Source organism: Gallus gallus, chromosome 3, assembly GCF_016699485.2.
Source record: "Gallus gallus isolate bGalGal1 chromosome 3, bGalGal1.mat.broiler.GRCg7b, whole genome shotgun sequence".
Taxonomy (NCBI): Eukaryota; Metazoa; Chordata; class Aves; order Galliformes; family Phasianidae; genus Gallus; species Gallus gallus.
The window spans coordinates 106269906-106294179 of NC_052534.1; the positions used below are offsets into that span (position 1 = coordinate 106269906).

General features: G+C 40.3%; 1 protein-coding gene across 14 annotated transcripts in view; it reads left to right on the forward strand.

The window, feature by feature from the left end:
• MSRA (methionine sulfoxide reductase A) overlaps positions 1–24274 on the forward strand; it is a 260633-nt gene that overhangs the window by 42790 nt on the left and 193569 nt on the right. The window contains exons 1-2 of one of the 14 annotated variants that reach the window (XM_046939240.1): positions 9729–17102; positions 18625–18770. The exons of 12 other annotated variants lie outside the window; for them this stretch is intronic. The gene's annotated coding sequence lies outside the window, so the exon portion shown is untranslated. Of the gene's footprint in view, positions 1–9728; positions 17103–18624; positions 18771–24274 lie in introns of those variants that run through there. One more of the 14 variants, XM_046939237.1, reaches the window with a different exon arrangement.

The following is a 24274-nucleotide window of genomic DNA, read 5'->3' on the forward strand; positions in this document are numbered from 1 at the left end:
GGCTCTTGCTGTGCTGGAGCAGCACTGTAGTGTTCTGCCTTAGGTGTTCAGTAGAATTGTAGAATGTGCCCAATTGGAAGAGACTCACATGGATCACTGAGTCCAGCTCCTGACTGCACTCAGCATCACCCAAACTCTATGGCTGAGAGCAGTGTCTCTGTGCTCCCTGAGCTTTGGCAGCTCAGAGCTGTGCCCTCTGCCCTGGAGAGCTGTGCCCTGCCCACTGCCCACTGCTGCAGACCTCTTCCCTGTGATAGAGCAGAGCTCAGCGCTGCCTCTCAGCACCCAGCGTGGAGTTGCAGCTGTCAAGAGGTCTTCCCTCAGCTCCTGTGCTCTGGGCCCACCAACTGCAGGGGCATTGATCATTCCTCATATATCTTGCCTCTTAATGCCTCACTGTATTTGTAGCCCTTCTTTGGATGCTCTGGTTATATGTCATTATATTGTGATGCCCAACTACACCCAGTGGTGAGGCCACAGAGCACAGTGGTACAGTCCCTTCCTTACTGGTAGGTGGCTCAAGCTGACCAGTATGTCCTTGTGGCTTCCCAGCCACCACAAGCATGGCCTCAAGCTAACTTTGATTTGCTCCTTCAGCTGTTTAAATGAAAATGTCAGATTGCATGTGGAGAGGAGCTGCTAGAAGTGCGTATGTGGAAGGAGCAGATTTTACAGATCTACTGGAAGAGAGGCTCTTGCTGGCTCATTTCTGCACAAAGTATCTTGATTCAGCCATCAGTCAACACAAGATGCAGTTGTAGTATTGTTTCTTCAGGTCTACTGGTGTAGAATCAAAACATACTTTGTACATTAAGACTTCACTGTGTACAGATACAACATTACTGGCATATGGAGGTATTCTTTCTTTGCCCTGACCTCCAAAACGCACATTTCCCCCTAATTCTCATGCATTCAACAAAAAATTGCACAGAGATCTGTGAAGGTGGAAGTAAAACTGGTTGGTGCTTCGCCAGCTCAACCTTGTACTTCCAAGTAAATACGTTCTGCTCAAATCCTGTCTGCATTTCCTCTAGCTTTGTGCAACTTTTACATATTGATTTTATTGTATCTGGAAGTGTCACCCTGAATCCAAACAACTGCCTCATTTCCAAGAGGCTGAGCTCGCGTTTGCTTGCAACTCTAATCTGTCTAAAATTACTGAAAGAGCGTTTGTCACTTGGTGGCCTTTGTTTCTTTTGTTAAACGATGTGTTCAATTCTTCTTTTAAAAACTTCTTCCACGAGATGTTGTCATTAAAGTGAGTGCATTAAACTCAACGTCATGAATAATTCATCGTGCAGTTTTGAAACTGCAAAACTGCAATAATTACTTTTATGTGATAGGAAAAACATTATTTTCTTATTTAGACAGGAAGTGAACATTTATTTAGATACGCTATTCATGGTATCCTAAATTATGGCATAAACTAGTGTTTGTAATTTAAAAAAATGACAAGTTAATTTGGAAAGCAGCCCTAAGATATGAACTTGTACGTTGCCACCTACCTGATAAAATTGATTACTTCGTGTATTTATGCATTTGTTTTAAAGTGGGTGGTTTAAAAATGTGATTGCACATTTAAAATTAGTCATAACGCCACGATGTTGCCTTTTATCAATTTGCTTGCATCTTATTTGTAGTATTCTCGTGTAACTAGTGATAGAACTAGAGCAAATGGCTTCAAGCTGCACCAGGGAAGGTTCAGGCTGGACGTTAGGAAATACTACGTATCTGAAAGGGTGGTCAGGCACTGCAATGGGCTGCCCAGGGATGTGGTGGAGTCACCGACCGTGGAGGTGTTCAAGGAACATTTGGACGTTGTGTTGAGGGACATGGTTTAGTAAGAACTATTGGTGATGGGTGGATGGTTGGACTGGGTGATCCTGTGGGTCTTTTCCAACCTTGGTGATTCTATGATTCTGTGATTTTTGGGTAGTAAAATCTGTAATGTTCTGAGGACACAATGACAATTCTCATTAATTGCCTCCAGCCTTGTGCACAGCTTTAGGGAGGTTATGAGATGGTTGGAGAAACATAAGGCATATATCTCAAAATGTTACTTTCCTGAACGTAGGATTGGGAGCTGCCTAAATGCTGTCATACAGATGCTGACGTACACCTTCCCAAAGTAGACTGCCCAGCAGCACTGAACCTAGTTGCGGTCTTTTTTCTTGTTGCTACTGAAAATCTGTTTCTTCTCCTGCAGATGGAATAGGGGACTTTGTTGAGTACGTGCCTTAGGCTTCTCTCCTACACCTGCATTTTGCAGAGCCTTGCATTCCTAGTTGTTTGCACCAGTCCTTGGATGTTTATTAAGTTGAAGCGTTGCAATGTGTGGAATTCAAATGTTGGGTATTTCCTACACGATCCAGTTTCTAATTCATGGACTTCAGCTTTGTCCTCAGTTCAAGAATCAAGGTTCTGGTATGCTACTTTGATCATCTATGGGACCAAACATTTTAGCAAAAAAACCCTTGACAAATAAAATACAATAAATCATATTTATAATTAACATAGTAAATGAAATACTGTATCAAATACTCTATAGAAACAGAGTTGGAGTCCTACTGGAGAAAAAATGAATGGCCAAATTAAGTGTGTATCTTGATGCATGCACAAAAGCAGGATAACTGTAATGGATATGGACAGCCATAGTTCTTGCATGTCCAAACTTTATAGCACCTGATTTTTGTGATTGTAGGACTGTTTACACAGGTGCACAGTGATAGGACAAGGGGGAATGGTTTTAAACTGAGATGGGAGGTTTAGGTTGGATATTAAGAGGAAGTTTTTCACCCAGAGGGTGGTGACGCACTGAACAGGTTGCCCAAGGAGGCTGTGGATGCCCCATCCCTGGAGGCATTCAAGGCCAGGCTGGATGTGGCTCTGGGCAGCCTGGTCTGCTGGTTGGCGACCACCCTGCACATAGCAGGGGGGTTGAAACTAGACGGTCATTGTGGTCCTTTTCAATCTAGGCCATTCTATGATTTGAGGGAAGTATTTGAATATAATAATGTTTAAAACAAAACAAACAAACAAAAAAAACAAACTCGTTGAAATACAGTTAATGACTCGGAGCAGCCAATAGAGTTTTTATGCATATCTTTTACAGATTTAAATGGCAAGCATATCTGATGTGTTCAGTGTTCTTAGTATGAGCAGTAGCAAAAGAATTGGGCCTTGTATTTTCATATTACAATACTACTATATGGTTTTTACTTACCTTGAAACCCTTCAAAAGCTTTCAGTTGAGTGAAGAGGTCAGCAGAGCTCTGCATTCGTGGAATTCTTTTCCCTGCTATCCTGAATTTGTGTTCTTTTTCTGTCAGTAGCTGTAGAAATGTTGTGGCTGTGCTTTAATAATGCTGTTAACATCCTGAGCAGCACCTGGACAATTTGGCATGGAAGGAAGGCAGAGGGCTGCTAGATGAAGGTTATAACTGTGAGAGTGTTGGACACAGCAGTGTTCTATCTAAATTATTCCTAAGGATTCTTCATTAGTGTGTTTTTTTCACATCTGCTTGATGATTCAAGGACTACCTCACCAGTGACCTATACTTGGTTCAGAGACCTGGAAAAGATTGTTTCTTCCACCAAGGAAGACCCACTGCTGTTGTTAGTAGCACACAGTCGTCATGAACACAAAATGGATTAAAAAAAAAAAAAAAAGTTAGCAAATAGTTTCTTTTCTCTTTTCCGTTAAAGGCATCATAAGTACAGTCTTCACACCATATTTGACACCTTTTGTAACTTCATATTCCGCACAGAACAGTGCGTACTTGTTTCATCAAAGCTTATATATGCAACCTTTTTTTGTGCTAATCTAAGCTCCCTCAGGGTTCTCCGTGGCACTAGCACAAATTTTAACATTTTAACTTCTGCACTGCTGGATTCTGTGTACGTCACCTAAAAAGCAGCAAGAATTTCTTTTTTGTTGTTATTGCTACTTCTTTGTTCCTTCAAAGGCTTTTCAAGATGCTTTCCTCTATTTTGGTGGATGTGCCGATTTCTTTCAATGATTTAAAGTCGGAAGATTTTCTCTGTTACTTTTTCAACTGACAGGTTCTTATTGAGCTTTCAAAGGCACTGCAAGATACAGGGTTGTGTCATTATCAACACTGTCAGATTCTTTTTGCGGTAACAAAAGAGCCCTCCAAAGACTCTCTACAGCAAGATGAGAATTTATTGTGGATGTGCAGTAACTCTGCCTGAGCTTTTTTTTCTCATTGCTCCTGATGTACCAAGAATCAACACAACAATAGCACTGTTATATGTAGTATGTAAAAGTCATGCTGCCTATGCAAATAAAGTGATGTTTGGTAGGCCTGGTACACTAGCCCTAGGAACTGATAGGTAATAAGAGTTAGATATCTGTAGATGTATAAAAAGTATTTTCATGTTTGTGTTTAGAATCTTTTTAAGTAGATCCTATCCGGAGAGACCTGGACAGACTGAGCAGTGGGCCCAGGTCAACCTCATAAGGTTCAACATAGCCAAACTTGAAGGATTGTGAGTCGTGGCAACCCCCACTATCTTTACAAGCCAGGGGATGGCACAGGTTGCAGGGTAGTTAGACAACCTGGTAGATGCCCCATCCCTGCAGACACCCGAGGTCAGGCTGGAAGGGGCTTTGAGCACCTGATGGAACTGTTGATTCCCATATTCATTGCAGGGTAGTTGCACCAGGTGATCTTTAATGGTCCCTTCCAACTCAAATGATTCTGTGATGGTTCTATGAATTTCTGCCATTAGGCTCCTGCTGGGTTGCATGTGAGCCTTTTCTAATGTTCACTTAGGTTCCCTACAGCTGGAGCCACATGGCAACCAAGTGAGCTCCAGGTTGCTACAGCAGGAAGAAGGGAAACATTGGCTCAGCAACGCAGCTAATGTCAAAAATGGCAAAAGAATATTGGAGTGGCAGTGCAATTAAAAAATCCATAAGTAAGATTTCTTCCCCAATGAAAAGGGGATAAGCCCAATGTTACAAGTAGGGAAAGCGCTACGTTTCTTCCCACTTAAAAGCTATGGGAGCACACCACTATGGGTAGTATTGCAGATGTTGAGATGCAAGAGCAAAAGCGTGTGAACATGGATATCTCCTGTAATAAAAAAGGAAAATTTCAGATAAGCAGAAGGTTTAGAAGATGGCAAGCCCAGAGTGACTTCATAGATTTTAGCTTGTAAAGGTCTGTGTCCCTTTGCTAGAACATAATACAGAATCCTGTCTTCAGTCTGAGTTATGGAGTAAGAAAATGTTCTGAGTGTAAATTCTGGGACAAATGAACTGATTTGACTCTATCAGCTGTGAATTTTTGACAGCTTTCAACCTTATCACTGAGGTTAAGTAAGCCGACAAGATACAGTGTCATGTTTCAAGATTTAATATCAGTAGAATGAAGATCATCTTATTCCTTCTGCTAAAAATGCTGATATTTGTAGTTTCATTTCTTAAATATATATTCTTTTCTATTGCAAATGCTTCTGTAGTGCATCTCTGGGATACTGAACGCATCATCCGCTAGTGTGACCCAGTGTATTTATGGACAAATACTGTATTTCATGGAGAAATGTGAGGTGTCTTAATCTTCTGTTTCAATGGTGTGTTCTGTTTACTTAATGTAAATAGTGATAGAAAGTAATTACGTTTTAAATACATTAAGAAAGCTTGGAGGTGTTCAAGAACCGTATTGATGCAGTGGATAGATACTAAGGATTGTGGTTTAATGGGCAGTATTGGTCGTAGGTGAATGGTTGGACTGGATGATTGTAGAGGTCTTAATGATTCTATGATAAATATTTATTTTTCTGGCCATTGTTCAAAATTAAATCTCACTTCAAGCAAGCCAAGTCAAATTTTCATTTTAATTCTAACTTGAGTAGGATTGGGCTAATATATTTGAGATTCCTTTGAGTGTGGTGATTGACATTTTAAATGAGTTGAGAGGTTTAAAAAAAGAGTTTGAGAACTGAAATTGAGTTAATTGCTATAGGTAAATGGATGAACAAATGATTTACTACTTTTATAAATTTCACAAAAAGAGCGCCTGGAAAGTTGTAATGGGGGCCTCTTAGCACACATATTTTAAGTCCTGTCCCAGACAGGAGGAGCAATGAATGTGCACTGGTATTATTTTTATAGAAATAAATGAATAACTTGGAAATATATTCACAGTAACGATGTAGGGAAAACGTTTATGATAGAGATTGCTTCACTTCCTTGCTTTCTGCATTTTTTTATTTTCAATTTTCAGCGTTTTAATATCATCTTCTGACTAACCTTAATTAGATTTACATTGGAGTAAAACATTAAAATGCTATTTGTGGGTTTTTTTTCATGGCAGAAATTAAAAAGGAGCAATTTCTCATTTGCCTCTCTGTATCACTGTGCAACAACTATGACTCCAAACTAAAGGAAGAAATACTGTTAAAGGAGATACTGCAGTCAGTTGGAGCAGAACAAATTGAACTGGGGGAGGCTCAGGTTGAATACCAGGAAAAATTTCTCCAAAAGAGTGGTCAGATGCTGGAATGGGCTGCCCAGGGAAGTGTTGGGGTCACCATCCCTGGAGGTGTTCAAGAACCATGGAGATGTGGTACTAAGGAACATGGCTCAGTGCAGTGCTGGTGGGAAGTGGACCTACTGTAAATCCCAGAACAAAGCTGGGAAAAAAGAGTTAGAGCTTAAACTCAGGTGTCATTCTCAGGTAACTTTCACATGGCCATCAAAATACAGTACTTTTTGTATTTTTCACAGGTTACTTCTTTAACCTACATAAATTTCTTTGGTAATGTCTTTACTCATCTGAATTACCCCCTGGGTTTGCACTGTTCATTACAGTGATCGGGCAGGAAAAAAGATATCTTTCTGCTATGCTTTAGTTTGTGAACTGACGTCTGTTGATCGAGTTCCTGGCAAAACATAGCAGTTCCTAAAATAAGCTGAACAAATTACCTGAATATTCCAGGTTCTTGGTGGCATGTGTTATATATTAATAGCAATTCTGCACAGAAACATTCAGATCATTACAAGCTCAAATCTTCAGATGCTGCTTTTGAGAACAGGGTATAATAAATATCTCCTTCCAGAGCTTTTGTCTTTTATTCCTACCTGTGTAGCTATAATTGTATTACCTGGACAAAATATACTTTCAAGTTCTTCTATCTTAAGATGATCATAGAATCATAGAATGGCCTGGGTCGAAAAGGACCACAATGATCATCTTGTTCCAACCCCCCTGCTATGTGCAGGGTCACCAACCAGCAGACCAGGCTGCCCAGAGTCACATCCAGCCTGGCCTTGAATGCCTCCAGGGATGGGGCATCCACGACCTCCGTGGGCAACCTGTTGTAGTGATGAAAGTTTGGTTGCCATTTAGGATTATTGACTTGTGCTAGCCCATGGTTAGAATTGTGAGACCACTATTTGTGCTGCCTTCTCAGCAACCTTTTCTTCTCAAAAGATTGTTTGACTCTTGTCGTACCCACATGGATCAGCTCAGGATCTCTTTATACCTCTGAAAGGTTATTGGATTTCTGCAGAGCCCAGGAGCTGCTTCTGATTGCTGATACAAGTTCTAGGGGAGCCAGTTTGCTCCTTGGGCTCTCCCTTTGAGGAGCTGAGACACTGATTTAACTCTTTGGTTGTTTGAAGTGCGGTAATATAAACTTCCCAAGAACTTCCATTATGTCAGATTTGTGGTTCAGAGGCAGATTAACACTTGGTGTTGCTGAGCCGCCTCATGGCGTTCTCCTGGGCCAACTGCTCAGCCTGTCTCCATCCCTCTGGATGGCATGCCTATCCCACAGGTATGCCAACTGCACCCCACAGCTTGGTGTTATCCACAGATTTGCTGAGATTGCACTTGACCCCACTGTCAGTGTCATTGATGAAGATATTAAAGAGCAGTGGTCTCAGTACTGACCCCCAAGGGCCACCTCTTGTCACTGATCTCCATCTGCATGTTGAACGATTGACCACTGCTCTCTAAGTATGATCATGCAACTACACAAGGTCAATCTGAGTTTCTGTGGGTTCTGTAGTTGGAAACGCATTTTTAAAGTCCAAGTGTCATTTTAAATGCAGTTCAAAAGTGATTTTCATAAATTTTGTATAGGATTAATTTATAAGTTCTAATTCCATCTCTAGATGCTGTGGTCTAGTTTTATAGTGCACATCCTTCTTGGTCAGTGTTTGTCTCCATAAGCAATGAGCACAAAGAAAGCAGTGGCAGTCATGCATATATTTTATGAATACAAAAAAAATAAAATTAATATTTGCTTTTGGAAACTGAGGTAACTGGAATAATATAAAATGAATGTAGATTCAATGGAAAGAAAATGATAAAATATGTTTGTATACATTACTAAACTATCAGAATGTGAAATAGGCTTTCAGATGTTAAATATCGTATTGTATTCTTATTTTTTTTATCCTTCTTTTACCTGGGTTAGGAGGAGGAGAAAAAAAAAAAAAGATGATGGAATTCAGAGGATGAGAAGTGGGAGACTGCAAGTAACATTTGCAAGTCTTTAAACGTGAAGGTAACAGGGAGCCAAATGGTTTCCGAACAGGGACATTTCATGGGGTGATTTATCTGATATGGCATTGCCATTTGTTGTATAATTTCAGCCTTGTTGCTATGGGAACCCATTTTACTGTTGCGGTGGTTGTTAATCAGGATCTGTAGTTACACCATTTTTACCACAAGGCCTTATATCCTTAGAGATTAAATCATGGTTCTCATTGACAGTGGTGTTCATCAAACATTATTGCCTGAAATAAAACGTGACCAACCTTCCTGTCGTTCTTCTCACCATTACCAGAATCAGGGAGCAGAAGCCCAAGTTAACTTTTACAGGAATTCAAGGATTCTGCTTCAGTTCCATTTGTCATGTTTGTGCAGTTCCAGGAAGAGGGGAAAAAGCTTCTGCCTTACACTGTAATCATTTTATTTTTCATTTAATTGGAAATGAACCGAGTGATCTGGAGATGTACTTTCCATATGCTCCTTCTTTGAGGCTCTTAAGGTAGAATTAAAGCTCATGGTCAGCGTTACTTAAGAACACGTCTCTCTGCTCTATAAAAAGAGAGTGATTGGGTTTTATGTAGAATTCAACACTCAGAGTTCAAATACCTGACGGTGTAAATGTTCTGTGACTTTTCAGCCTCCTTCTACATTTACAGCTGTCCACGCAGAGAGGATGTTGGCTGGAATAAGGTCAAAAAGGCTAATGCAACAGAGGTCCTATTGGCTGTTGCTCCTGCTGATGGAGGAAATTAAGGTCAAAGAGCATGGCACCTGTGGTGCTGATACTGGTCTGTTCTTTGTGAGGTGAATAGAAAATGGATGAGGAATTCTCTCTCTCCAAATTTGCTCTCTTGGTGACCCAGTGATCTAGGTTTGGGTATTTTTCTGGACACTAACAGCTTAAGGTAACCAGGATATTGTGGATGCCCCATCCCTGGAGGCATTCAAGGCCAGGCTGGATGTGGCTCTGGGCAGCCTGGTCTGCTGGTTGGTGACCCTGCACATAGCAGGGGGTTGAAACCAGATGGTCATTGTGCTCCTTTTCAACCCAGGCCATTCTATGATTCCATGATAAAAGTTCTCGCACGCTATTTTAAAATACGTTGCTCGTTTCTTTGCAGCCAAAAAAAAAAAAAAGTTCTAAAAAGAAGCCATTGGTAATTTGGAAACTGATGCTGCCACCCAAAATTTACAGAAAACGGGGGGGGGGCGGAACAGAGTGGTGATCTGCCCCATTCAATGAGTGTTTTATGCTGAAATGTTGCAGCAGCCAAATAGGTGCCAATATTTTTCAGTGTTCGCCAGTGATCATCCTAATGGAGTCATTAAACAAAACGCTCATCTCTGAGCCCCAAACTGCTGACCTCTACTGGCAGAGCTCCAGTTCTTCTGTAGCCTGGTCAGCACCTTTAATTGAGTGATGAAAAGTTGTCAACACAAAATTTGTGATCAATCGCATGATGAAATGATGTGGATTACGCCTGATGAGTTCAGGCTGGGCTGGGAAGTCTTTTTGTGATTCCTCTATTCAATGAGTGGAGTTTTGGCAGAGTTTCTCAAGTGCTAAACCAGAAGGGTGCAGCACTGCTAGCACCGCTCCTTGATTTATGTTCGTTAGGGAGGATTACTCAGTGTGATGCAATCAGGTAGCGCGTTGTAGGATATTCCCCCAATAACCTCAGATTGTTAACATCTTTCCTAATGCACCAAATTCACAGCTTCTCTAATGTTGAGTCAGCCAGGCTGAGGCAGGAACACCGATGTCACAGCTTTGTTTCCACTTCGTCATGTTCCAAGTACGCCAAGGGATGCGGAATCAAAATATTAGCAGGGTGCCGGCCACGTTTTTCTGATCCCTTTCCTGATTTATTTTTTTTTCCCTCCCTTATTCTTTTCCACATTTGCTGCTGCCGATACCCAGCCCCCACTATAATTCTGATTGGCTAAATTAATTCTGCAGCATCCTGCTGTGAATAATTATGTTCATCCAGTGTGGAGCTGGATGCCTTTCTCTCCACCCCCCCCCCCATCCTCGTCTAAATTATAATGTGACAATTGAAGCTCACAGCTGGCTCATCAGAGGTGGCCAGTTTGGGAATTGGCACATCTGAATGTGCATCTCCGTTAACTCTCTGCCTTGATTGCTTAAGACAAGACATATGTAAACCCCATGATTATTACCATTTTGTGCGTTTCACAAAGATACTGCTTTAAACTGCAAAGCTGTTGTGTTTGCTGGGGGAGGGGAAATTACAGAAATTTTTCTCTTCCCCTCCCCACCGTTCCTTCCAACAATAAATAGCTGTCAGACTTATGTCAAGAATGAAATTATAGGAGCACATGAGGCCTTGATTACATTGTTTTGGATAGATTGCTATTAGCATACTGAAATGAAGTCTAATTTTTCAGTGGTTTAGCTCAGTCAAGAATCAAGTGACACAGAGGGGGAAGGGATCTCACCCACAAGGAGCAGTGATGTAATTCTGCACAGCCCTTCTGTAGCCTCTTTCAGTCATCAGTGGCTAAAAACAAACTATGAAATAAATATGTTCTGCTGAGATGTGTTATTAGTGGGGTGGTGAGGCAGGGCTGCTGTGTTGCTGAACAAAACGTTCAGGTTAGATGTCATTCTTTGTGAACTTATTAAAGACATCTCAAATGAAAATTGGTGTATATTTAATCTGTCTTCACGCAGCATCCAGTTCTCTCAATGTGCTTGTATTTTATAGTTGAAAATATACTAGTTTCGTGTTACTTTTTGCATAATTCATAGCACGTTGCCGGTTTGGGCTCCTCTGATGATGTATGCTTATTATCCCATAATGTCTAGGGCAGGCGCCCTTGTTGTGGCTCTGTTGTTTGCAGTTTCTGATGTGCACACACTGCTTGCTTAGTTTGGAAACGTGTTTTGTATTCTGTGAGCATCTCAACCTTTCAATGTTTCGTCATCTGTGGCTCCAACCTAAGTAGCTTTACTAGTCACAGCCACGTTGTTTTAACTACCCTTGTTTCACTGGGATGGAAATAAATGCAAACTATTTTGACTGATTCTTGAGACAATCTACCCAGAGTCTGGGAAAGGTCAAGATTCATTTGGGTTTATTGGGACAGCTAAAAGCAGCAAGAAGGGTGTGTGGATGGTCCATGATGAGGCATGAGAAGTGAGTTGGCCATGTTGGTTCTGAACAGCAAAGTAGTACAGAAGAGGCATAAAGCATCTACATCAAGCTTTGTGTCACTGCACCATGAATTCGTGGGACGATGTGCAGCCTACAGAAAATTGGTACTGAAACAGTAGACATCTTTACCTTTCTAATTTGAAATTCTGCGTACTTTACTGTAACTTAATATAATTGCATCAGCTGCATTGTAATTACAACTAATTCAAATATCCCTAAAATGAAACAAAATGATTTGTTTATTCATTGAAAAGGCAGTTATGAGGCCTGATGTTTTGAAGACCTCTTAATACCCAAAGTAAATACTTTCTTCTTTGGAAAGAGGTGAATTTCCCCTTTGGCAAAGCTTGGCGTTCCGGGTCCTGTGGTTGTCCCAGCTCAACTCTTGGGAATGCCAGGAGATCCAAGCTTGGAAGGTACTTGGGCAAATTCAGAGGAGAAACATTGATGGCTGTTAAACAATAAATATCTCTTAATAGAGGTCTTTTGTGCAGATAACTAGAAATGGGCGAATGTATAAAGCAGTGCCACAGTGTGCTTTCACTGTCATATGTGGGCAACATTAAAGGATCGTTCTACGATTCTATTATTTTATCATCAAAGAAACTGAACTAGATATTACTTTAGTCAGATCCAGTGTGGGTGTTCTCATGGTCATACTGAATATTGATCATCTTGCATTTTAGTTAGCATTTACCTAGCGTTTGACTTTGCTCAAGATGGTTGCGATTAACTTAAGCTTTGGACTTGCTCAGTAGGTTGGACTTTTTTGAACAGTTCCATATACAGCTGGAAAGACAATTTGAATGACAGGTCTTGCCAAAATAGATGTTACTGATTTCTATGTGTTAAGTGATTTAGGTTGCTTCAGGAGTAGAGGCAGACGTGACAAATAAAGGAAGAGAAGATGTGTAAGATCTTTAACCAAAGAGCTCTCCGAGTAAAAGAAAGTATCTTTCTTTGCGCCCATTGATGATATTTTGGTACAACCTCAAAAACCACATTGTGTTGTCTCTGTATTGGTTTAATAAGAAATCTCTCTCTCTCACAGTTAATTGAATAGCACTTTTGAAAGTGTGTGTAAGAACATCTTGAAATGACACAAAGGTGAAATAAGTGAAGGCACTGTTAAAAAAACAAAATGTCTGTTCCATTGAATTCAGACAAAAAAAAAAAAAAGCAAGAATTCCAAATGGGAAAGGACAAATTCACAGAGCAAAATAATTCTGTATTTCAAATGGCAAGATGAACTCAGTTGAAAAACAGAGATAAAAACATAGGGTAGGTATAAATAATATTTCAAATATGCTTTTGATGCATAGAAAATCCTAATCAAATGAAGGATCTCAAAAACTTGACGTAACATTCCTTAATTCTAAAAATATCAATTATAATACTTTTTAGGGCTAAACCACATTTCTTGCTGAACTGTAATTTCAAAGGTTAGTTCAAAGAACTACGTGAAACAAGAATTCCCCTCTGTAATGGCAGTGTAGCCACGTCAAGCCGATGGGAGTTGTGGTTTTGATGTGGTAGGTATTGAATACTGCCCAGTTTGAATAAACATTTTACAACATAATACTAAAAATTATCTTAAAAAAATGCTTGATTCCCAGTTTCTGGTGTCTGAATTTTTTAACTTTAGTTGCACTATGATGTGACTCTCTGGTATGAGTACTTTTTGTGAAGTCAAAAGAGTTGAAAGTGTAGGAGCAGCTGGTGGTGGGAATAAATCTTTTAGATATTTCAAGTGCTTTGCAAAAAAAAAAAAAAGCGAGAGAATGCAAAGTCATGTTGGTATCTGCATGACTTAATGAAAGAAGCAGATAATGTGCTAACACAGCTAGGGGGAAAATTGTTATGTCACTTATTTCCCAAGAAATGTGAGTTTCAGACATAATTAACCCAGCATTCATACACTTGTGACAATACTATTGATTAGCTAATCAATGATAACTAAATACACACCTCTAAATTACATAGTTTAAAACACATTGCATTATATCAATGGAAACAAACCAATTAAAGTGCTTTAAATGCATACAACTAATCAGGAACTTAATACATGCTAATTGTGACCAAAATTTCAATTAATGTGTTGATACATTACATCATATTCAAGAGTGTAAAAAAAAAAAAAACAAAAACAAAAACAAAAAAAAACATGAAGTAATCATATTCATCCTGATCATATCAAATGATCTGAAATGTACTATGAAGAAGTAATAGCAATTTTCTGCCATTACTCAACATATTCTTGCTACACAAAGAGAATTTATCTCTTCATGTATGCATAGATTGCCTGGCTTAGTTTGTCCCATTCCCAGGGAGATCTCATGCTGATATTGCCAAATCAATCTCTTTTTATCATCTCCTTTTGCAACCTATGGTTGAATATTGTAACATCTTACAAGAGATTAGCACTGGAGAGGATGAGGTGGTGGGTTGTAGATGACTGACACGAGGATAAATATGGTGGTTTGGAGGATCTTTTCTCTCATAGAGTAAGGTTTGTGTGTTGAATTATTACTTGGAGAGCACTAACAAATCAGCATTTTCTCTTTGGAAAATGATTTGCTACTAACTAGATTTTGTATCAATATCTGTATTGTTGCATTCCTTTTGTTTTATTTGTAAAGCAAGCAGAATGTGTACAAATAGTCAAAAGGAGAAAAGGTATAGGACTGTAATGCTCAAAATTAAATGGAAATGGGATACTTATAACTTAAAAAATCTCCCTCTGCTGTGATTTGTGTAAAAATGAATTGTAATGACTCAATATCAGCTTGATAGGTATCGAAATAGACGGGAAATAGTCGTGGGAAAAACTGCCGAAAATCTGAAGAGCAGCTGACAGATAAATAGGTACATCAGGAGTTGGATTGAGTTTGACGTCAATACACAAATTCAGATGTCTTTAACTGCATTAGGGTTCTCCACTCTCATTGCAGTCACTGGCGATCTGGTCCATGTGTTATCCAGGGAGGGCCAATAGTCTGCGCATCTGCTGCAGGCTGTGCATCCCGGGGCAGGTGGTGGCTTTCCCAGCTTGTGCTGGGTGTGGGCTGGGACGCAAAGATGTGGGAATAGCGTGGTGCAACTCATTAATTTTTCTGGCTCATCTACACATCTGATTTGAAAAAATTTTTGATGGCGTAACTTAACAATTTTCCTGTTGAAAAGAAAGTAGATTAAGAAAAAGAGATCCTTTGATTAAAAATGTGTTTCCATTTGGGGCACCTCTAACAGGATCCAAGGCAAGAAGGAGCTGAAGTTAACCGAGGAGTTTGGGAACTTGGATGCTCTCACCATCAATGTGAAATCCAGCTTTCAACTCCCTCCTTTGGCTAACTGGATTTTAATTTGTGTTTCCCTTGTCTAAGAGATTGCCTTAATCACTAGGGAATATATAGATATATATTTTTTCTGGTAATAACTTTGACACTTTCTGTATTTGTATAAAATGTTGACCCAATTGTCCCATTTCCAAAGAAGTGCTCTGAGTGTCCCATAATCAGGCTGAAGTCTAGTATAGGTTATTCCTACTCCACTATAACTGCTTCTGCTATAAGAGATTATCACTGGGTGATCTAGAATACATTTTTCTGTCAGTATACTCCTGAGAAATGGCTGGTAAATAGATGGGAGCATGAAAGCAAGCAGGAAAAAGATTTGAGTTGTTAAAGATGTACAGAAAGATGGAATGACAGTTGAAGTAGACATGAGCTGTGAGAAGTATGTAGAAAATATGTGAAGTGCTGGAAGTTCTGTTGCAGAACGATACAGGAGAGTAAGCAATGTGATCCTGTTACAAATGCAAAACATAAAATAAGGTCATTGTTCTGCCCTACTTGCCTGGTTGGAGTACTATGTTCTATTTTGGACACTCCTTTAAAAATAGCACAAATTAACTAGGTTGACTCTTTGTGTAATCTACAGATACACTGAATTTTGCAGAATAAAATCTATTAACAGATTTGAGTACAATTGACTTCTGTGTTACTTTCACAAGAGCCCATCACTGAGCAAGACACATCTAGGGCTGGAACAACTGCCGTTAGTGAAGAAAGTGTAGGATAAATGTAGTTTTGCCTTTATACATTGAAGATTGGTAAGAGGAGATGATTTAGCAATCTGTAGAACATGGGCAACTAAGCAAGGTTAAAAAATAAAGACTTGAGACAGAGGAGTATCTGGTCCAGCAAGCTAAATGATCTTTGTATGAACACCTCTCTGTCCTTGATTCTGCAGACAGCACATGCTCAGATGCTTTGTGACACTGGTGAGAGGACACTGAGAATTGAGCTCATTTTGCTTGTCCTACAGAAAGGCATCGACAGAGAAAGCTTCCTGAAAAAAAATAAAAGTTCAATTAGAACCCATTTTGTAGCTAGAACTGTTACAGGACTTTTGTGGGGAAGAAGGGCAATGTTTGGGCAGCAGCCCTTGCATGGATGAAATGACAACAGCCTGCCTACATCATATCCTTATTGATAACTATGGGAGTATCAAACTTGAGATGATGATATTTCTGGTATGTAAAGTTCCAGGAAGAATTCAATCTATTGGAAAACAGTCAACAGAGAAAAGAAGTGAATTAAAAAGTGGATATTCTGTTAATTTGAAAAGAGATTGAAGACTGTGGTAAGGTTTTATTTGAAGAAGTGAAAATTTTAGTGCTGCCAAGCCAAGTGAGATTTATCAGTATGTTATAAGATCAAACATTGTGTAGGAAGAAAAGGTAGCCTGTCTCTTGTCCCTGGTCTATAGAAATCCATCTCTATATCTTCCTGTGTGAGAGAGGCAGGTCTGGAGTTCTTCACTTCTGTTGACTGGTTTCCTAAGGGTTATATTCATACTCTGAGGTAATACCTTTGGTTTACAAACAGTAGGCTGAAGAACCTAGCAGAACACTTCTACCAGATCCTGAGAACCATGGAAAAACACTGGAGCATTTAAGAATATGGAACATTCTTTCTCATCTCCTCCAAGAGTGAACACAAGTAGCTACTGCATAGTAACATATTTTTATTCATTTTAAATGCAGTCCTTTAAAAAGAAAAATTTTCTCAGTAAAGACGAATTATGCAAAGAGATGGTCAAGAAAGTTTGTGGAAGAAAATGCCATCTCTTACAACAAGCAACAACAGTTTCTATTCCTACTAAGCGTATAAAGAGAACTTCTTTTGTACTGGGCAGCAATCCATGTCAAAAAGGGATGAGTGTATTTTAAATGCCATCCACGAGATCAGCCACGTTTCCAATAGTAACAGAACCCAACAGAAAATAAGCTTCCGTGTGAACTGAACGATTTGAGGATTAGACTTGGAGATACATCGCTGCTCTGCACATTTTAATGGCCTCAAACCTGCTGATGCCTGCTTTGTACTTCAGCGTGTGTGTCTAAATAAGTAGTACCTGAGATAGTCCTAGTTGTTTGAGGAGACACTCTGGTTGATATATTTTACTGTGATATTCTTTGTCAGCTGGTGGTTTTCATGGCATATGCAAATAACCTCATTCAGAGATGACTTCCAAGTTTTTTTCATAAAGAAAGCAGCATCCTTTCATTTAATTTTTGACATTTGTCCATTTGGGACACAAGTGGCATTCTGTATAAAAGTATTAAAAAGGTTGAAGTGCATCATGCATCACTAGGAAGTGGATCTCAGAAACCAACCAATCCAACTGATGTTCCATGGGATTTACTTATGGAAAGAAATAAAGTAAAGCATAAGGAAAGCAGAAGGGTGAGCAGGCAGTGAGGGCACCGTGAGATGATAAGAGTTCACATGGCCATGAACAAAAACTTATAATATTAAAAACAAAGACAATGAGATACTGCAGTGTGTCTAGAGAAGGGCAACAAAGCTGTGAAGGGTCTGGAGCGTGAGTGTTATGAGGAGCAGCAGAGGGCACTGATATTGTTTAGTCTGAAGCAGAGGAGGCTCAAGGGGAGACCTCATCGCTCCCTACATTGCCCGAAGGAGGTTGTGGTGAGTTGGGAGTCAGGCTCTGCTCCCAGGTAACAGTGATAGGACAAGAGGTGATGGCCTCAAATTGCACCAGGGGAGGTTCAGGTTGGGTATTAGGAAACGTTTCTTCTCCAAAGGAGTGGTGATGCAGTGGAACAGCTGCCTAGAGAGGTGGTGGGTTCACCATCCCTGGAAGTGTTCAAGGACTGTAGAGATGTGGCACTGAGGGACGTGGTCAGAGGGCATGGTGGGGGTGGGCTGGGGTTGGGCTTGGAGATCTGAGAGATCTTTTCCAATGTTAATGATTCTATGAAAGAGTAAGAAGAACATATTGCTCCTCTAGTTAGAGCAAGTAGCTCAAGATTAAAAAACATTTAGCCTAAGCATGTCCACAGGAGGTTTTGAACAATAGATTTTGAAAGTTAAATTCCAAAGTTTAAGAGCATTTTATTCTAAAATGATGAATGTCTAATATCACCCACCAGCATCAGATTCTAATCAGTTCTTGAGGTAAATAGAGATTAGTCATCTCAATTAATTATGTGGGGTTAAAGTAAAATCTTGCTGGAGTTTGACTTTTTTTCATCTTGGGAAAATAACTTGAAGTTCTGCAAGGTGTTTTCTCCTCTTGTTGCTGCAGTGGGGAGGTTCCGTGAAGGTTGCATTGCTCGGAGAGGGAGTACCATCTCTACAGTTTGTTCTGAAGTGGTTTGCATTGTGTGCACATCCCACAGTGCGTTTATAAGCTTTGAGAACAGAGGTTCTCAGTGGGATCTATCATAGGATCATAAAATGGCCTGGGTTGGAAAGGACCTCAAAGATCATCTCATTTCAACCCCCCTGCTATGTGCAGGGTCGCCAACCACCAGACCAGGCTGCTCAGAGCCACATCCACGTCTAGAGAGGTGCGCACCTCCACTTTTGTTTGGTTTCACTTTGCAGGTTTCTGACCACCAATCTTGCAAAGATGCAGAGGTCGTACAGATGCGTGTAACCTTCTAGAAGGCCAGAGGAAAGTGTTGAAAGAAGCAGAACTGTGAACTGGCCACGTACACAATACCTGCTTGAGCAGATCCCAAACTTTCAAGGTCTTTTTTTTGCTTTGTACGAACAACACATTCCAATTTTTAAAGGAGCAATACAGCTTGTTTCTTAGAAAATAATGTTAAAGCATGGGTCAAACTATCACATTAATTACCTGGAGGTCATTTCGAGAAAATTACTATCAAATGTGTTGAAAAAGGTTCCATATTCTCACAGAAATTATGATCCACCGTTTCTATGGAAACTGCAACAGTAGTTCATAAAAGCTTTTTAATGGAGGTTTACAAAAGCCCAACATCCTGAAGTCTAGCAACATTACTGAAAAAGCACACACTCATGCACACGTGGGGCTAATTTCATCTGTGCTGCAACTCCGGGCTCCAGCTGGAGCTGCATCAGGCACGAACCGAGTCCGTAGCATTTAATAATTTTCTAAGATGTAGGGATAAATATTATAAGATAATATTTGAGTTGTAATCCTCAAATCTTTCTCCTCTGTTGGAGGCACACGCACTGTCGTGCTGTCAGCCTGATGGAACGGAGCAAATCTTTAAGGAATTGAGCTGTTTAAAAACGAACGTTATTTCAATCCATAGAACGTTCCTGCTTTGGATTTTGTTTTTGTATTTCCATGTTTCACTCACTGCGTTTTTCTGGTGGCTTCGGTCTAGAGCAAGGCTGAACATTCTGCTCTCTTACACATGCTTAACTTTAAGCGCGTGAATAGTAATACTGCCTTCAATGCATAAAGATAAGAAGATGCTTAAGTGCTCTACTGGCTTAGAGCCAGATTGCTCAGCTCCCAGCAAGAGTGTGCCCAATATCAGTGATTAATAATAATGAAAACTTGAATTTGCATTTTCTTAGATAGTTTATTGATAAACATTCCAAGATGAATGTTCCTCTTATCTTCCATATACGCACAGTCTGCTTCTGCAGTAAGATATCATTGTAAAGAGTTTGTTAAAGGCACAATGGAATGCAGTTTGATGTCTTGTTACTGAGAGGGCTAATGACTGTGAATCTTGGAAATAGAGGAATGATGTGATACTTTAGTCCCAAGTGCAATCAGGGTTATCACAGAGATTTTGGGAAGGTTCAAAACATTGCTGATTTGCTGACAAACCTGTCGTAGAGCTCTTCAAAGCCTGATAACCATCCTAGGGGAAAAAAAGAGTGGTTGGAGTGATGGCGAAGACACCATAGCAGAATTGAATGGAATGAAAGAAACCCTTATAGCACGTGCCTGCAAGTGTGCTTTATGGTTTTTCTGCTTTCTGCTGGGACTCCCTAAGGACGTCCCATTTGCTTTGGGTAATGAATGACCTTGTGGAATGGAACCACAGGCTGCATGCTGACTCTTGAATCCTTAATATTTTTGTTTGTGTTTGCTACTGAACACATATTTGGGGCTGAATTTATGTTAAAAAAAAAAAAAGGAGAGAATTGCTCATCTGCATAAAAAGGGATTGGTTTATTTTGGTGAAGTGGATAGGGGATGGAGGGAGAAGAAAAGGGCTACAGTTTGTTTTGTCATTTGCAGAATGTGCAGTGTCATTTTAAAGGAGCCCCCCGGTTATCCCCCTTTCTATGTAATGGTTTTGTGTGTGCACTGGGGCTCCTGGAGGAAGTGAAAGAGTCATCCTAATGGGAAGGAGCCCCTGAGCCTCCCGGCAGCCTCATACATGTCTTCCATCAGAGGATCAGCATAAGGGCAGCCCAGGCAGCACCTCGCAGTGCATGTAACGTGCAGATAAGGACCTTATCAGCGAGGGCTTCTCGGCTGATTTCTTCCCATGGCACTGAATTGCTTGCTCCTGTAAACATAAGCGCTGCCTTTAGGAATGGGAAAAGATCAAGTACTGCCTTTGTTGCTTTTGTTCCACATGGCCTCAGTTTGCACATGAAGTCCTGGGAGGTTTGCTGGGAGTATGTAGGGACTGCTGAGCGCTGCCCTGAGCTCAGCTGAAGGGAATTGGGAGCCATTACTGACCTCTGCATAAGGCAGGTGTTAAGATAGCATGAGATTGTAGTCTTGGAATAAAGCGGGATAAAATTGAAGTGTGGGACAAAACCCCCACTGTCTTCAGTGAGAACAGTGTTTTCATCATTGACTGAAATGTTTTGTGGTTTTTTTCCTCCATCTCACTAGTTAAAATAGCACAACAGCTAAAAAAAAGATCACAAACAGAAAGCACAGAAAATATAAATGAGCTCTACATGTAATAACGAGATGGAACACTTCTGTTACAGCAGACAGCCTTATAGCTTCTGCAGCAGCCTTCTGCCTGCCGAGGGTCCACAACTAATGCAGATAGACAGGAGAGGACCAACAGATATTCAGTTTTGGTTGCGTATGTGGAATTCAAGGAACCCTTGTGTAGGTCTGGGACTGAAACTTCTCAATGACAAAAGGAGAAAATCACTTTTCTGTCTTGTCTACATCACAACCCATCTTTATTATCAGTGTATTATTATATTGCTGTGCTCTTCGTAGAATCAGGTGATAGAGTGGCTTGGTTTGGATGGGACCTTAAAGATCATCCAGCTCCAATCCCCGGCCGTGATCAGGGCTGCCAACAACTGTTCCTCTAATGCTTAAAAATATCTCCTTTAAACTGAAAAAGAAAAATTATTTGAGTTCCAAATAAGTAATTCTTAAAATTCTCTAACCTCTTATTTCTGGTACAGTATTTAAAGTTACATTGGCATTGTAATGACGAACTTGATAAATTATTTTTATGGAAGGAATGAAAGTACTACCAACCATAAATAGAGTTAACAAAAATTCATTTTTTTTTTCCCTCCAGGAAACTCTTAATTAAATATCATAGGAGAATGTGTGATGTTACTGTCTGAAAAGGTGCCTCATTTCTACGGAGTGTCTGTCTCTCAGATACTTCCTCTTCATCAGCAAAGAGGAAAACAATGAGTGATGCAGTTTAAACCTCAGTCACCTGCTTCAAAATTTGGCAGTCCAACACACGTGTAACTTCATTCCTTGCAGTATTGCTGAGAATATTTATTTAATTAAATATCATCTGTTTCCTCATTAATATGTGGCCCTTCTTGGTTATTTTGTTGTTTCCTTTGTGCAGAAATCATCCAATAAATTTCCATCGGCTCTGATGTATTTTCTTCATTAGATGCTTGGGATGATGAGTCCCCAGGCAGGCCTTAATTTGATTTACGGTGTACAAAGAATTGAACCTTTTTACAAATTAAAACCCAAATGAAACAAACCATAACCTTCACTGGAGCTCCGAGAAGTGCTGCCATTTGTTCTCTTCCTTTTTGAACGATCACACAGAGGAACTGCAATGATATCATAGGACGCTGTTAGGACTGCTGGCATAAAAATTGTTCTAAAAGTATTTGTTAACTTAGTTAAATAGCCCTTACCAAAGTAAAAGCATTCATGAGCTTAAAGCAGAAACGTGTTTATCGTCCTTCTGTTTTAGTTTGGCCTTTACCTGTATGTTACATAGGTAAAACACGTGGTTTTAATCTATAACTTGTGAAGGTGTTGTTGACGTGCATAAGAATATGCTTTATGCTGGTGGAAGTGAGGTAGAACAGCTTCAAAGCTGCATGTGCTTGAGAAAACAGAATGAAATCATAGACTGGTTTGGGTTGGAAGGGACCCTTCAAGGCTCCCTGCACTGAGCAGGGACACCCACAGCTCCATCAGTGCTCAGAGCCCATCCAGCCTGACCTTGGCTGTCTGCGGGAATGGGGCACCACCACCTCTCTGGGCAGCCTGTACCAGTGCCTCACTGCCCTTAGTGTAAAAAATGATTATTGTGACCAATGTCTGAATTAAAGCTATCTGCAATTTATGAAAATTGAATATATACCCATCGAGATCTGGGACAATTTTCTCGCAGTGGAAGTCTGGCAGTGTTGGAGGCCATGCGAAACAAATCTGTGAGCAACAGGCAGGCTTAATTATAAGTGTATTAACAGTGTGGCTAACATGCTGAGTTTCTAATTGAAAGAATCATGGTCATTGTTTTCATATTTTCCTGGTAATGAATGATTCAGATTTCTCAGAGCGATTTCTAATATTTTGCTACTTGATCCTAGTTTGGAGTGTGGTCAGCAAATATAGACATTAATTTTGCAAAATATTACTCATGTGGTGTACCTTTTCCTGGTAGATTATGCAGTTGAATAAGATCTTCTTGTGTGATTAATTTGCAGTAGTGTGCAAACTCAGTTCATGAGCCCATTTCTGCAGAATAAGCACCGCTTAAGCCTAAATGCAACAGGTTGGGGTGTTTTCATCTTTCCCAAATCTCAGCCTAGTTGTTTTGCAGGAATACGTTGTGAGATCAGCTCTGTGTAATGCAGGATGCCCTGAGGCAGCAGCACTAATGGGAGTCATGCTGACCCCACTATCTGCTCTGTCCCCCTCACCCGGCTGCGGTGCACTTCTATGCAATATAACACAGGAGTGGTACCTACTGTGATCGTGCTTCTCCATCTCTAATTGTTATCTTGGGATTTGTAACGCTAGAAATGAGTTGGGCTGTAGTGTGTTTTATACATCACGTATGTCACAGAATCATTAAGGCTGGAAAGGACCTCTAAGATCACCTTATCCGACCCTTGACCCATCCCCACCGTGCCCACTGCCCACGTCCCTCAGTGCCACATCCCCACAGTTCTGGAACACCTCCGGGGACGGTGACCCCACCACCTCCCTGGGCAGCTGTGCCACTGCAGCACTGCTCTTTATGAGAAGGAATTGTTCCTAATATCCAACCTGAATATCTGCTTTACAGTGAAGTACAGTTAGATTGGGAAGTGGCTTGATTCAGTTTACATGTGCCAGCCTAGGTGCATAGCTTTCTGGTTACCATTTTTGGTCCTCAAAGTCTTTCAGAACTTTTATCTCATGCTCTGCTGAGATATTATCCCCAACTTAAAGTATTAAATTGGACACAATTAACCTTTCCCAGTTCAGAAACCTTATGACAAATTTAAGGGCTGAATCCAAATCCCGCGCAGCTGACTTCAGCGTATTTACAGTTGCACACTGTTTAGATCCATGATTGTAATACTACGACTTCTTAAATCATTTAATTTCCCTGTATTAAATTTTTTTCCTTGTCAAGAACTAGCACTAATTCAAATTATCTCTCTTTCCGCTGCTGATTAAGTCATTAACATTTACTCCTGATTTGAACATCAAAACCACTAATCAAGCACAAATATTAATGGCTCTCTTTGGTGCTTTTTCTTTGACCGGGGTGGAAGCACATGGATCTGTGGGGCTCTCTGGTTACAGTCTGTGGCTGGGAAAGTGTGAGGAGAGGTTGGGGAATCTTCCACTTTTCTCCCCAGATTGTTTTTTCAAGGGCAATGTGGGTTATTTGTAAGTCCCATCTCTTCCTGGAACATTCATTTACCTTGTGGTCTGTCTCTGTTTTCCCCCCTCACTCATTCATCCTCTTTACCTTTAGAATTCTTGGAAAGGTGGAGGCACAGTATTGCAGTGGCAGGAAAAATTACTGTATTTAATAGATTAATATTAAGTGAATAT